The sequence below is a fragment of the Scyliorhinus canicula genome, chromosome 18 (assembly GCF_902713615.1).
Source record: "Scyliorhinus canicula chromosome 18, sScyCan1.1, whole genome shotgun sequence".
Lineage (NCBI taxonomy): Eukaryota > Metazoa > Chordata > Chondrichthyes > Carcharhiniformes > Scyliorhinidae > Scyliorhinus > Scyliorhinus canicula.
The window spans coordinates 119,653,234-119,666,406 of NC_052163.1; the positions used below are offsets into that span (position 1 = coordinate 119,653,234).

General features: G+C 50.1%; 1 protein-coding gene across 5 annotated transcripts in view; it reads left to right on the forward strand.

Moving 5' to 3' along the window:
* celf5a (cugbp, Elav-like family member 5a) overlaps positions 1-13,173 on the forward strand; it is a 512,219-nt gene that overhangs the window by 214,673 nt on the left and 284,373 nt on the right. The gene's annotated exons all lie outside the window — the stretch shown is intronic.

A 13,173-nucleotide genomic window follows, 5' to 3' on the forward strand; every position in this document is an offset into this window, starting at 1 on the left:
CACATTCTTTCTTCAATTTCACCTTCTGGCTGCTAAAAGTACCCATCTGTTGCAAAACAGAATTCTAGTTTTTGAAGCATGACCACTGCAGTCAAACACACTCTAACCCCAGACTTCTGACCCTTAAGTTCCCCAATACTTAGAATCCAATATTCCTAAAGACTTCCAGCCGTCACCCTGGAAAATTCCACCCATCTCGTCTGGTTTCCACAAGTCATTCCATTGCCGCTCCTCCATTTTGAAAATGCGGGACAGAGCAAGAAAGGCTCCGTTCTAACTTATGCCACATCAGAACTGGGGGGGGGGGGGGGGGGGGGGTGTAGAAATTCAACCCTTAATTCCTGTCAGAAACCGGGGCTTTGTCTGTGACCGGTCGCTGTCTGAGGTCAAATTTGTGCAGAATTTGCTAACGCAGCAGTTAAACTTTGGCAATTATCGCCCTGTCCCTGATCGCAAGCCTGTGACCTCGAGGACACCGGGCGAGAACAGGGCCATCGTCCCCTGCGATGTCTTCCACAGTTGAATAGTATTCCAACATACATTGTCCAGGTTTGCATGTGATGAATGATTACTGGAACAAATGCAGAAGGCACTTGGTAACTGTGGAACTGTTGCCCAGCAGAACCCAACATCTTTAGTAGAAGATAATTTCCTTATTAGTGATGGTTACAGTTTCTACAGTGAGCCCTTTAGTACAAACTGGACTGGTAGCACATCAGGCCACCTTTACAGGCCCAAATGCTCCTGCTATGGTGCTGACAGTATCCCAACTGGAAAGATCCAAGGCAATCACACTAATTCCAAGGCACTCACACATTTTCACCTCTGCTCAAAAGGATACAGGTGAGAGGAGAGTGGATGGTGCAAGGGTTTAATAATGATCAAGCTTCCACTTGGCTTCAGATCTCCGAGGCTACGCCTCCGTTGTACCATTAGAGCTGGAGTCACTGTGAGATTGATTTGGAGGGTCCGGTTCCACTGCGAATGAAGGAGCAGTGTAAAGCTGGAATTAAACGGTGCCAAATTGGCCATCGCATTCAGGATGGCTGATGAAACACAGTAAGTAGCACTGCTGCCTCACGGCGCCGAGGCCCCAGGTTCGATCCCGGCTCTGGGTCACTGTCCGTGTGGAGTTTGCACATTCTCCCCGTGTTTGCGTGGGTTTCGCCCCCACAACCCAAAGATGTGCAAGCTAGGTGGATTGGCCACGCTAAATTGCCCATTAATTGGAAAAAAATTAATTGGGTACTCTAAATTTTTTTTTTTAAAAGGATGGCTGATGAAGCAAGTGACAGAATGTGAGGCCGGTACACTAGTACAAGTGCCTTTGAGGTTAAAGGCTGAGGCACATTGCTGGGAAGAGTGTATGGAGCATTACTCTGTACACCTGGCCTCAGCAGTGCTGAATGCTGATACTAGAAACCTGAAATATAGCAACAATTTGCATTTATATGGTGCCTTTGACGTGATAAAAGCCTCCCAAAGCAATACAATTAGGGGTGTAAGTGGACAACAAAATTATGCCCATTAAAGAGAAATTTGGGCAGATGCTTGATCAAAGTGTTCGGGTTTAAAGAGAGAAAGAGAGAGAGAGAGGTGCTGTGGTAGCTCAGCCCCTTTAAGTCCTGGCAGACCACTTGACCAATTCGGTGCAAAGCATGTGGAAGCGAGTGAACCCTGGCCAATAGGAGGTTTGCGGGGGGCCCTGGGAGCAGGACCCCACGCTGAAGAGCCAAGACCCTTGATTGTGTTCTGTGCCTGTATTATTATCAGCCTTTGCCTTTCATCAATAAACTCCCTTGTTACGTCTGGAAGCCTCCAGTATATTTCTCGAACTACCATACTGACGACGATTGCAAGTGGCGGCACAGTGTCTCAGTGGTTAGCACTGCTGCCTCACGGCGCCGAGGTCCCAGGTCCGATCGCGGCCCCGGGTCACTGTCCGTGTGGAGTTTGCACATTCTCCCCGTGTCTGCGTGGATCTCACCCCCACAACCCAAAGATGTGCAGGGTGGGTGGATTGGCCACGCTAAATTGCCCCTTCACTGGGAAAAACATAATTGGGTACTCTGAATTAATAAAGGAAAGCTCCGATTGCAGCCTGCAGTACTTTGTGATGCAAAGAGGGAGGAAGGAGCAGTTGGAAAGGGAAAGAAGGACCAACGAGAGTGAGAATCATTAAACCGTGAGTAAAACGGTTAATCATCGGTAAACAAAACCCACTTGACCAAGAGGCTGAAGATTGGAGCCAGTACATCGAGCGAGATCACAGTGGAAGACAGCAAAAAGTGATACTTCTGAGAGTTTGCGGGCCTCAAACATATAGGGCTGGATTCTCCGGTCCCCCAGCCATGTGTTTCGCGGCAGCGCGCTGTTTGCTGGGGGCGCGGCGACTCTCTACTCCCGCCGCTGTCAATGAGATTTCCAATTGAGGCCACCCTTCCCGGCTGGGAAACCCATTGCCGGCGGGAACAGAAATCCCAACGGCCGGAGAATTCCGCCCATAATCTAATTGGGAACCTCACGTTCCTGGAGGCGCCGAACCCAAAGACCTTTGATCAGATAGCCAAGTTGGCCAAAGATCACTTTAACCCAACGGCCTCGATTGTTCTCCAACGTTCCAAATTTAACTCCGTGGTTAGGGACCATGAAGAGTCCATCTCAGCCTTCACAGTCAGGTTTTTTTAGCTCACTGAGCATACGGGTTTGGAACCATGCTTGGTTTGGGGTTATAACCTCAATCTGGAAGAAACACCTGGCTGAAACCACCTTAATGTCGGAAAAAGCGATTGAGATGGCTCAGGTGACGGAGTGTGACGAAAAAGTGCAAATGAGTTCCAAAGCATGCCTGAAGGGGAAGTCAATCAGATATGGGGCGGTATGGCTGCAAGGTGTGAGGCAGGATCAGCAGGCGCAGCAGTGAACCAGGCACGTTCCTCTGGACTGAACCAGAGTCAGAGGAAAAGAATGGGTTGTTACCCCAAGTCAGAGGTGGACAGCTATTATTGTTGGGGAGACCATCCCCACGGGTCCTGCCATTGTCGGGTGTTTATGTGTTTCCGATGCAATCGTAGGGGTCAGATTCAAGCATGTTGCCGCGTAAGCAAATCGCGCCAATGTCAAAAAGAAAAACAACGGCAGCAGCAGTTCACAGCACCACTGAACGTAGTGGAGAGGAGCTCTGAAGAGGAGCGTACATTGTATCGTTTGAATGCAGTTCAGTTGAATAAGACGGCCCCAATTGAAAGATCCTAAAGGCAAACGGAATCGTTTGAAAACGTATGTCGACACCGGGGAACAGGCCTTCACGTATATCCATGATGGAACTCAGCCGTTAAATCTGAACAGCACCTCAGCCAAGCTTTCTACTTATACGGGGGAAAGCCTGAAAATCATGGGGACCACAAACACACCAGTGACTTATAGTGGTTGTTGCGGAAGGGCAGCCTCGTGGGAAGATATTGCTTGCAGAAAATCAAACTCAATTGGCTGGAAATCTTCAAAATTTCCAATTGTACCCTTCAAGATGTCCTGAGAAGTTGTGAGGACATTTTTCCGGATCAAAGGCGTCAAAGCTAAAATCTACGCCAATCCGGATTCGATGTCCAAGTTCCTTCGAGTGAGACACCACGGGCGTGATTCTCCGAGACCCCGCGCCGGGCCAGAGAATCGTCGCAACCGCGCCACACCGCCCCGCCGACGACACGCGATTCTCCAAGGAGCAGAGAATCGGCGCCATTTGCGCTGTTGCGTTTGGCGCAGTGCAGGTCGCAGGCTGCCGATTCTCCGGCCTTGATGGGCCGAGCGGCCGTGTGGAAACAGCAGAGTCCCGCCGGTACCGTCCCCACCTGCTCGCAGCCGGCAGAAACTCTACGTGGAGGGCCGGGGGACAGCCTAATGGGGGGGGGGGCTCCTTCACCGGGGGGGGCCTCCGATGGGGTCTGGCCCGCGATCGGAGCCCACCGATCGGCGGGCCGGCCTCTCCAGCCCCGGTCCTATTTTGTTACGCGGCTGACCCCTGAACCCCCACGTTATGTTGCATCGGGGCCGGCGCGTTGAGGAAGTCCCCCGTGCATGCGCGGGTTGGCGTGGCACCACTGCGCATGCGCGGGTTGGCGCAGCCCGTTTTGCATCGTCGTTGACGATGGCGCGGACACTCTGCCTCCATTTCAGAGAATCCCGCCCCACTTGTTTCACATTTGGCATTGGCTAATTCTATGCATTTTGAAAAATCGAGGCTAATGACTCGCAGTCAGTTTGAATGATTGAGAGAACAAAAAGTACCACATTCACAATGTCTGCAATGCTTTTAATTTTCCTTTACACAAACAAAGCCAGATTTCTGATCTCCAGTCCAAATAGCGTTTAATCTTTGATTGAACTCATTCATTGATGCCAATCAGATTTGCCTCAATGGATACACACCATGGCAATAGCAGCAAATAATACAATGTTCCTCCCTTGCAGAACAATACTCACATGTGCGCTCCCATTAGAAATTCCTATGTCTCATGTCAACTGTACCCTTCCCTTCTGCCTATGGCGATGTTCCATTGCTCCCACTGACAGGAGGTTGCAATACCATTACAAATGTGGCCTTAGCATTCTGTCATGGGAAAAATGAATGGAAAAGTGCAAAGTTTAAAAAAATATGAGATGTGCTTGGGGATAAAGGATCAGGAATAATACCTTAGAGAAACAGGATTACTTTAAATTTTTGTTGCAGTTAAAAATTTTGAAAATCGTGGAATGATTCTGCGTCCAACTGGAAGACCCCTGTGCAATTATAAGAGAATCCCGGGCAGCACGGTGGCGCAGTGGGTTAGCCCTGCTGCCTCACGGCGCCGAGGTCCCAGGTTCGATCCCGGCTCTGGGTCACTGTCCGTGCGGAGTTTGCACATTCTCCCCGTGTCTGCGTGGGTTTCGCCCCCACAACCCAAAGATGTGCAGGTTAGGTGGATTGGCCACACTAAATTGCCCCTTAATTGGAGAAAATGAATTGGGTGCTCTAAATTAAAAAAAATATATAAGGGAATCCCACATACAACTGTGGGTATCTATCGCAAAGCACAGACCCTCAAATATCGCACTAAACCAAAACTAGCTCCTGAATGGCTTAACGTACTAACATGAGTTAGTTCCCGACGGCGCAGGAGACGAATGCTCTCAGTTTTCACGAACCTGGCATGGCGGCTGTGGACCGTGTCCAACGCCAACACAGTCGGGGAGGGGGGGGGGCGTACCACTGGCCGGGGAGGTGCTTCAGCGAGGGCTGAGGGGGGAACTGGTGGGGGTGGCCCGATGGTGGCGAGGGGGTGTCCAGGGGCCACTAGCTGGCAGGTCAGGTCGGCGCCCGGCTGGCGCCACGGTGTCCGGCGCGACCACTGCAGGTCAGCACCGTGCGCATGCGCGGACACGGACCCGCCAATTCTCCAGGCGTTTATATCGGGAAGGCCGTGCGTTTTATGTGGCGCGGCTGCTAGCCCCTCACCTGTCGGAGGATCGATGCTGGGGTCTCGCCGATTTTGTCGTCATAAAACCCGACACTTCTTCCAGACATAGCCTCAAATTCGGAGAATCCAGCCATACGTTCTCCCGGTGGAGAAGAATTGTTCCTGATTTAAATTACGAAGCAATTCAGTATCCCTCGCCATGCAAATTTATGCATGGTGAGAAATACGAGAGATTCCAGAGCGAATCCCCCCCCCCCCCCGCCCCCCGGCCCCCCACCCCCCGGCCCCCCCAATCTCTTAAATAGGAAGACACCCCTAGGGGCCCTCTAAATGGGGAGATGCCTGCAGGAGCCCTCTAAATAGGGAGCCTGACCCCACAGGGACCCCCTAACTAAAGAGACCCCCATCCAAAAACCCCTTAACTAAAGGAACCCCCACCACAGAGTCCCCCAGAAAAGCTGTGAGCCTTGCATCAATCATCTTCCTCACTCTAAGTGCTGTAACCACAATGTTTACAAACGTCAACCACTCAAAGAGAGTTAAGTGCTGTCAATTTCCACCTCAAATCTCTCCAGCGTGAAAGGGGATGATTGAAATGCACGGGGGGGGGGGGGGGGGCTGGGCAGGTAGTGCATTATGTGGGGCGGAGTGGCCCTCGGATGGACTTTGGGGGGTAGCTCCCCCACTGGGCCCATCGCGAGGGCCAGCACGTCAGGTTCACATTTAGTGATACCTGTACTGATCTGTGTCCACGTGATTCCCGATCCGGAGGACCAGCGACTCATGGGGGCCCAGAGACTCTGGTGCCGGGCCCGCTAAGTGAATGGAAATGGATCATTCGGACCCACTTGCATCCGTTAGCAATCTCCCACTGCCAGCGGGGGGGGCTGGAACATAACGGACCGTCGGTGCCAAGCACGAACCTCGATTTCGGCCAGACTGCCCGATTCTCCGCCCAATCGTGATCTGCATTACCGACGTCGCGGGGTAGAGAATCCGGGCCCTCAGCTGACACTCTGCTGCGGTATTGAGGGAGCACTGCGGAGTCAGAGATGTCACCCTGTCGATGAAAAAGTTAGCTATGGTCCGGTCCAATGACCGGGGTGATGTGAGGAAGAATGTTTTTGCACAATGCGGCAATGATCTCCTGCTGGGAAAGTAGATGTTGAATGGTTTCAAAAGGAAATTGGATGGGCGACTGAGGGAAATAAATTTACAGGGCTACAGGGCGGGGGAGTGGGACTGATTGAATTGCTCTGCAGACAGCCAGTATTGGCTTGATGGGCCGAATGGCCATCCTGTGCTGCAATGACTCCGTGTTAAGGATCCCAAAGCATTAGAAAGATCTGAAACTTGTTCTGATTAAACATTTGCCTCTCAACCAGATTAGTTGCTAAGTCATCTCATTGGCGTTTGCGAACCTTATGCACAAAATGGCTGCCGCATTTGCACAGGTAATTACTGTCACCGTGTAAGTGAGTCACGCTGAGACATTTGGGAGAGCTGTAATAAGGGGCAGTGTCAATCCAAAGCTTTCCTTCCACGATGAATCATTTTCCTCAGTTATTGTATTTGTGCAGTCGCTGCATGCCCCAATAATATCACCGATGATGTCAGATGCTAAACATTCCCAAAATGACTGCCGCACAAAGCAGGATTTAGTCGGAAGAATGAGGAAAGGTTTGAGCAGCCGCCGATTTTTATTTTAATTCCTGGAAGGAAGATAATTGAGGAAAGCTTCGGTTTTCTCTGCCGAATTTATCTTTTGAAAGATAAATAGCTGGCCAACCGGCTGTGATACATGACAGGCTGCAAACTCCATCTGAGCACTGTGAGAAAATATTTTCAGTTGAGTTTTTTTTTCCCCTGTTTGCATCCAGAGTGCAGTGTGCCCCTGGCATTCTCTGCTGTTCGGAGACGAGCCAGTACCACATTGAAGTCTTTTGGCATCTCTCCATAATGAGTCTTCATTGGGTAAAAGCTCATAAGCAGATCTGGCTTCTGGATAGCTCAGTGCATCAGCAGAATGTTAACCCCCCCCCCCCGCCCCCCCCCCCAACCACCACCACCCAACAACCAGCCTCCCCTCCACATGAGCGCTTCACTTCTACCGCCTTAAACTTCTTCAATAGCTGGAGGCAAAGCACAAAAGAGATGGGAAAATGACAAACTGTTCTCTTTTCTGCCCAAGGCTGGTTGAGACTCTGGAGATAAAGAAGGCTGCTTTAACCAGCCTGACATTGTTCCCCTAATTCAGTAGATACTGCATTAAACTATCCTTTAGGGATTCGGTTTTTCCATAAAGGTTCTGTATTGCTATATGTACGTGATTTGCACTTGTGTTTTTATTGGGCTCGATTCTCCCATAAAAATTCTCAGTTAATTTGTGGCAGGTTTTTTCATGGAGTTTCCCACCGGCTCTGCCGGCGATGTTCCCCACCGCTATTTAGTGACACTTTAATCACTTTTTTGGACCCTGGGGACTTTCTCACCGGTTTAGCCCACACTTGGCACTGGGGAGCTGAACTCCGAGATCGGGCCGCCATTTTGAAAGGGTGCCCCAATCTCTAAGTGACCATGTGGGTCCCCCACACCCCCACCCAAGGGCATTTTCACCCCCCCCCCCCCCTCCCCCCACACACACACACACACACATGGACACTACTCCACACCCCCAAGTGAGGACACCCTGCTGTGGGATCCCTGGGGGTCGCTCCTATTCATGCCCCCCACAATCTCCCTTATAGCAATTTCCTTCTAGACCCCCACCCATCACCCACCCAACCTCCCAGAAGCCACTACTTATCTGCCCTGCACTCCCCCACCTTTCATAACCCCTCCACTCTCATTTTATGGGCATGGCCCCCCTTGCCCCGTCCCTTGGCAGTGCCACCCTGGTATTCCGTCACCCTTGCACTGCCACGCTAGTACCCAGGCAGCTCTTGCTGGCTTGGCAGTGCCATCCGGACATCTTGGCGCTGCCACCCTGCCACTGCCAAGGTGCCAGATGGGCAGTGCCAAGGTGCCAAGGTGCCAGCAGGGTAGTGCCAAGGTGCCCACATTACAGGGTGAGGGTCAGGGAGCCATCCTGTACTTACCCTGATCACCCTGGGGTCTCTGATGGCCGGGGAGACCCTAAGGGTCCATTCTGTCTGGTCCACGTTTGTGTGGATGAGCACTGATCGGTGCCCAGCTGCAGACTCTCTGGGGAGGCCGAAGAATCGAGGGAGGCCGGTGGATCCAGTCTGTCATAAGTTGGCTTACGAACTACTCCCATGAGCGTCATTTGGTCCCGCCCATTTGGGGCAGGGCTCTGACTCTGACATCTCATGGGCCGTCAGAGAATCCCGTTCCCCCCGTGTCTGCGTGAGTTTCCTCCGGGTGCTCCGGTTTCCTCTCACAAGTCTCGAAAGACGTACTTATTGGGTAAATTAGACATTCTGAATTCTGCCTCTGTGTACCCAAACAGGCGCCGGAGTGTGGTGACTAGAGGATTTTCACAGTAACTTCATTGCAGTGTTAATGTAAACCTACTTAGAACATAGAACATACAGTGCAGAAGGAGGCCATTCGGCCCATTGAGTCTGCACCGACCCACTTAAGCCCTCACTTCCACCCTATCCCCATAACCCAATAACCCCTCCTAACCTTTTTTAGTCACTAAGGTCAATTTATCATGGCCAATCCACCTAACCTGCATATCTTTGGACTAGTTTACTTGTGGCAATAATAAAGATTATTATTATAATGTATGCAGGCACATATCATTACAATACAACAAAGTCTTTCACAAACTTGGTTAATCACATGTGAAGGAATGGTCGCAGTAGTCTGTTTATAGAATTTACAGTGCAGAAGGAGGCCATTCTGCCCATCGAGTCTGCACCGGCTCTTGGAAAGAGCACCTTACCCAATGTCACCACCTTCCACTCTATCCCCATAACCCAGTAACCCCACCCAACACTAAGGGCAATTTTGGACACTAAGGGCAAGTTAGCATGGCCAATCCACCTAACCTGCACACCTTTGGACTGTGGGAGGAAAACGGAGCACCCAGAGGAAACCCACGCACACACGGGGAGGATGTGCAGACTCCGCACAGACAGTGACCCAAGCCGGAATCGAACCTGGGACCCTGGAGCTGTGAAGCAATTGTGCTATCCACAATGCTACCGTGCTGCCCTGGTACTTAGTTTCTGGCATTTAGCTTGTGTGATGAAGGTGCGATTTAATGCAAATGAAACTGAGTCCCATGTTGGGTGGATTTAGTCGGGTATTTTCCGATGCTGGCAGCGCTGAGAACCACCTCACTGTTAAACGGGACTCTGCTTCTTTATCGGGCCTCAGTGAGGAACGCCCAGCCGAGGCTGCACTTAGGCTCATTTCCTACACTAACAAGCTCAGCTTGCCAGTGCAGGAAGAGATTGGGGTGCGAATTTTAAATGGTTCTCTGATCTCTAAACCTCCCATCACGGCCCTTGGACCCCCTCCCCCAACACCTCAGTTTACCAATTAGGGGGTCCTCAAGCATATTGAACCTTAATTTCTACTTGTCTTAACTTCTACAAAACCCTTTTGGCTTCCTTTTGGATCAGATCTGCCTCTGACAAAGTGTTGACTCATTTCCATTCTGCAATTCTCTTGTTGCCCTCCCTGTGGGATCTTTCATTGCTCTTCCTGTGGGGGCTTTCATTGCCCTCCCTGTGGGGTCTTACATTGCCCTCCCTGTGGGGTCTTTCATTGCCCTCCCTGTGGGGTCTTTCATTGCCCTCCCTGTGGGGTCTTACATTGCCCTCCCTGTGGGGTCTTACATTGCCCTCCCTGTGGGGTCTTTCATTGCCCTCCCTGTGGGGTCTTTCATTGCCCTCCCTGTGGGGTCTTACATTGCCCTCCCTGTGGGGTCTTACATTGCCCTCCCTGTGGGGTCTTTCATTGTTCTTCCTGTGGGGTCTTTGATTGCCCTCCTTGTGGGGTCTTTCCTTGCCGTCCTTCTCTCCCCCTTTTTTAAAAGGAAGACAAATGTTTATTGTTCAACATCCAAATATATGCAAGTACACCCAATTTCACACTTATGCAGGTAGGTTTATACTTGTAGCACTAAAGTCTGTATTGTGTGAGCATGACAATGACTTGAATCTGATTTTAAGGTTATATTTCCTTGTCCCAACCTCCCAGCAGAAAATACGATTTCTCACTATCTAAATTAAAACAGAAAATGCTGCATAAACTCAGCAGATCTGCCAGCACCTGGTGCAAGTTAATGGGCTCGATTCAACTAAATGGGAACAAAGCCCCATAGCGAGCGCGTTTAGCTGTGTGATTCCCAGTGCTGGCAACGCCGAGAAACACATAGCTGTACATGCGAGGCGTTGCAAGCCGGGAGGATCCCGGGAGCGGGGTCTCCCGGCTTTTACCGGCCACGTTGCGCCATGGCACGCTGCTTTTTGGGCGCAGCGTGTTCATTGGATCGCGCCCAATGTTTTGAATGTTGTGAATTATATAGTTGGAGAGGCGGGTGGAGGAAATGGGGGAGAATAGGACAGGGATAGTTTTGGAGCAAAGGAGAAATTGACAAAGGTGTCATGGACATAAGACAAAGGTGGGTGTTAATGGTGCTCTTTAGGACTGAGAGTATGAATAGTGGCAATGGTGAGATAGCAGAATGTGTCAATCGGAGAACATAGGCCAGTGTTCAGTGGAAGCAGATCTGGTCAATAAGGGCAGCTGGCCATGTGGGGGAGAAATGGGGCTGTGTTGGGGCAAGCCAAGGGAAACAAAAAACAAAAAGAGGGGGTGGTCAAGATAGAGGGGAAAGTTAACAGTTTGTAGGTCCAGAAGGCCTAATTGGAAGACGAGGTGTTGTTCTTCCAATTACTTGAGGCATTACTGGGAATGACAGCAGACCTAAGATGGACATGGAGATATGAGAGCACGGTGCTGAGTTGAAATGGTAAACGACAGGAAGGTTGCGGGTCTTGCTTGCAGACAAAGTGAATTGGTCACCCAGTCTGTGTTTTGTTTCCCCAGTGTAGAGGAAACCACATTGGAAACAGCAAACATGGTCGATCGAGTTAGAGGAGGTGCAAGTGCATCCCCTGAACGGGGAGTTGGGCTCTTGGTTGGTGAGGAGAGAGGGGGTAAAGGGACAGTTATTGCACCCACATGTGTAGGTGCCAAGGGAAGAGAATGAAGGGTTGGGGGCAATGGAGGAGGGGACCAGTGTGTCATGGACGATTTGTTCTCACCATGGTCCGTGTGTAAGGTTTTATAAGTGACGTCAGTCAGCATGAGCAAGTTTAAAAAGCCACAATTAATTCACTCTTGACTCGGTCTGCGATGAGATGGTGTGTGGGCTGCACTGGCAAAGTCAACATTTGTTGCCCATCCTCATTGCCCTTGAACTGAGTGGCTTGCTGGGCCAAATTGCAGAGGGCAGGTGTCTCAGGTAGGCCTTTCCTAAAAGGAAATTAGTGAACCAGATGGGGTTTTACAATGATCAATGCTGGTTGTCATGGTCACCATTACTGAGACTAGCTTTATATTCCACATTCCAGATTTAATATTAATTGAATTTAAATTCCACCAGCTGCTGTGGTGGGATTTGAACCCGGATTCCCAGAGCATTAACTGGATCTCTATTACTCGTCCAGTGACATGACTGCGACACTGTCATCCACCCCACCTCCTCCCCCGCAAAAGAAAATTTGCCCTCCACAAAGGTTCAAGTGGACCTTAAAGTTCAAACCACACTTATTTTCTGTTAATTTGGAGGAATTGGTAGGAATAACAGCAAACGGGATTATTATTTAAACGATAAAATATTAAAGCATGCCGCTGTTCAGAGAGACTTGGGTGTGCTAGTGCATGAGTCGCAGAAGGTTGGTTTACAAGTGCAACAGGTGATTAAGAAGGCAAATGGAATTTTGTCCTTCATTGCTAGAGGGATGGAGTTTAAGACTAGGGAGGTTATGTTGCAATTGTATAAGGTGTTAGTGCGGCCACACCTGGAGTATTGTGTTCAGTTTTGGTCTCCTTACTTGAGAAAGGACGTACTGGCGCTGGAATGTGTGCAGAGGAGATTCACTAGGTTAATCCCAGAGTTGAAGGGGTTGGATTATGAGGAGAGGTTGAGTAGACTGGGACTGTACTCGTTGGAATTTAGAAGGATGAGGGGGGATCTTATAGAAACATTTAAAATTATGAAGGGAATAGATAGAATAGATGCGGGCAGGTTGTTTCCACAGGCGGGTGACAGCAGAACTAGGGGACATAGCCTCAAAATAAGGGGAAGTAGATTTAGGACTGAGTTTAGGAGGAACTTCTTCACCCAAAGGGTTGTGAATCTATGGAATTCCTTGCCCAGTGAAGCAGTTGAGGCTCCTTCATTACATGTTTTTAAGGTAAAGATAGATAGTTTTTTGAAGAATAAAGGGATTAAGGGTTATGGTGTTCGGGCCGGAAAGTGGAGCTGAGTCCACAAAAGATCAGCCATGATCTAATTGAATGGCGGAGCAGGCTCGAGGGGCCAGATGGCCTACTCCTGCTCCTAGTTCTTATGTTCTTATGTAATTTAGAGTATCCAATTCTTTTCTCCCCAATTAAGGAGCAATTTAGCGTGGCCGATTCACCTACCCTGCACATCTTTGGGGTGTGGGGGTGAGACCCATGTAGACACGGGGAGAATGTGCAAACCACACTTCTTGAAGAAGAGCAGAGAATT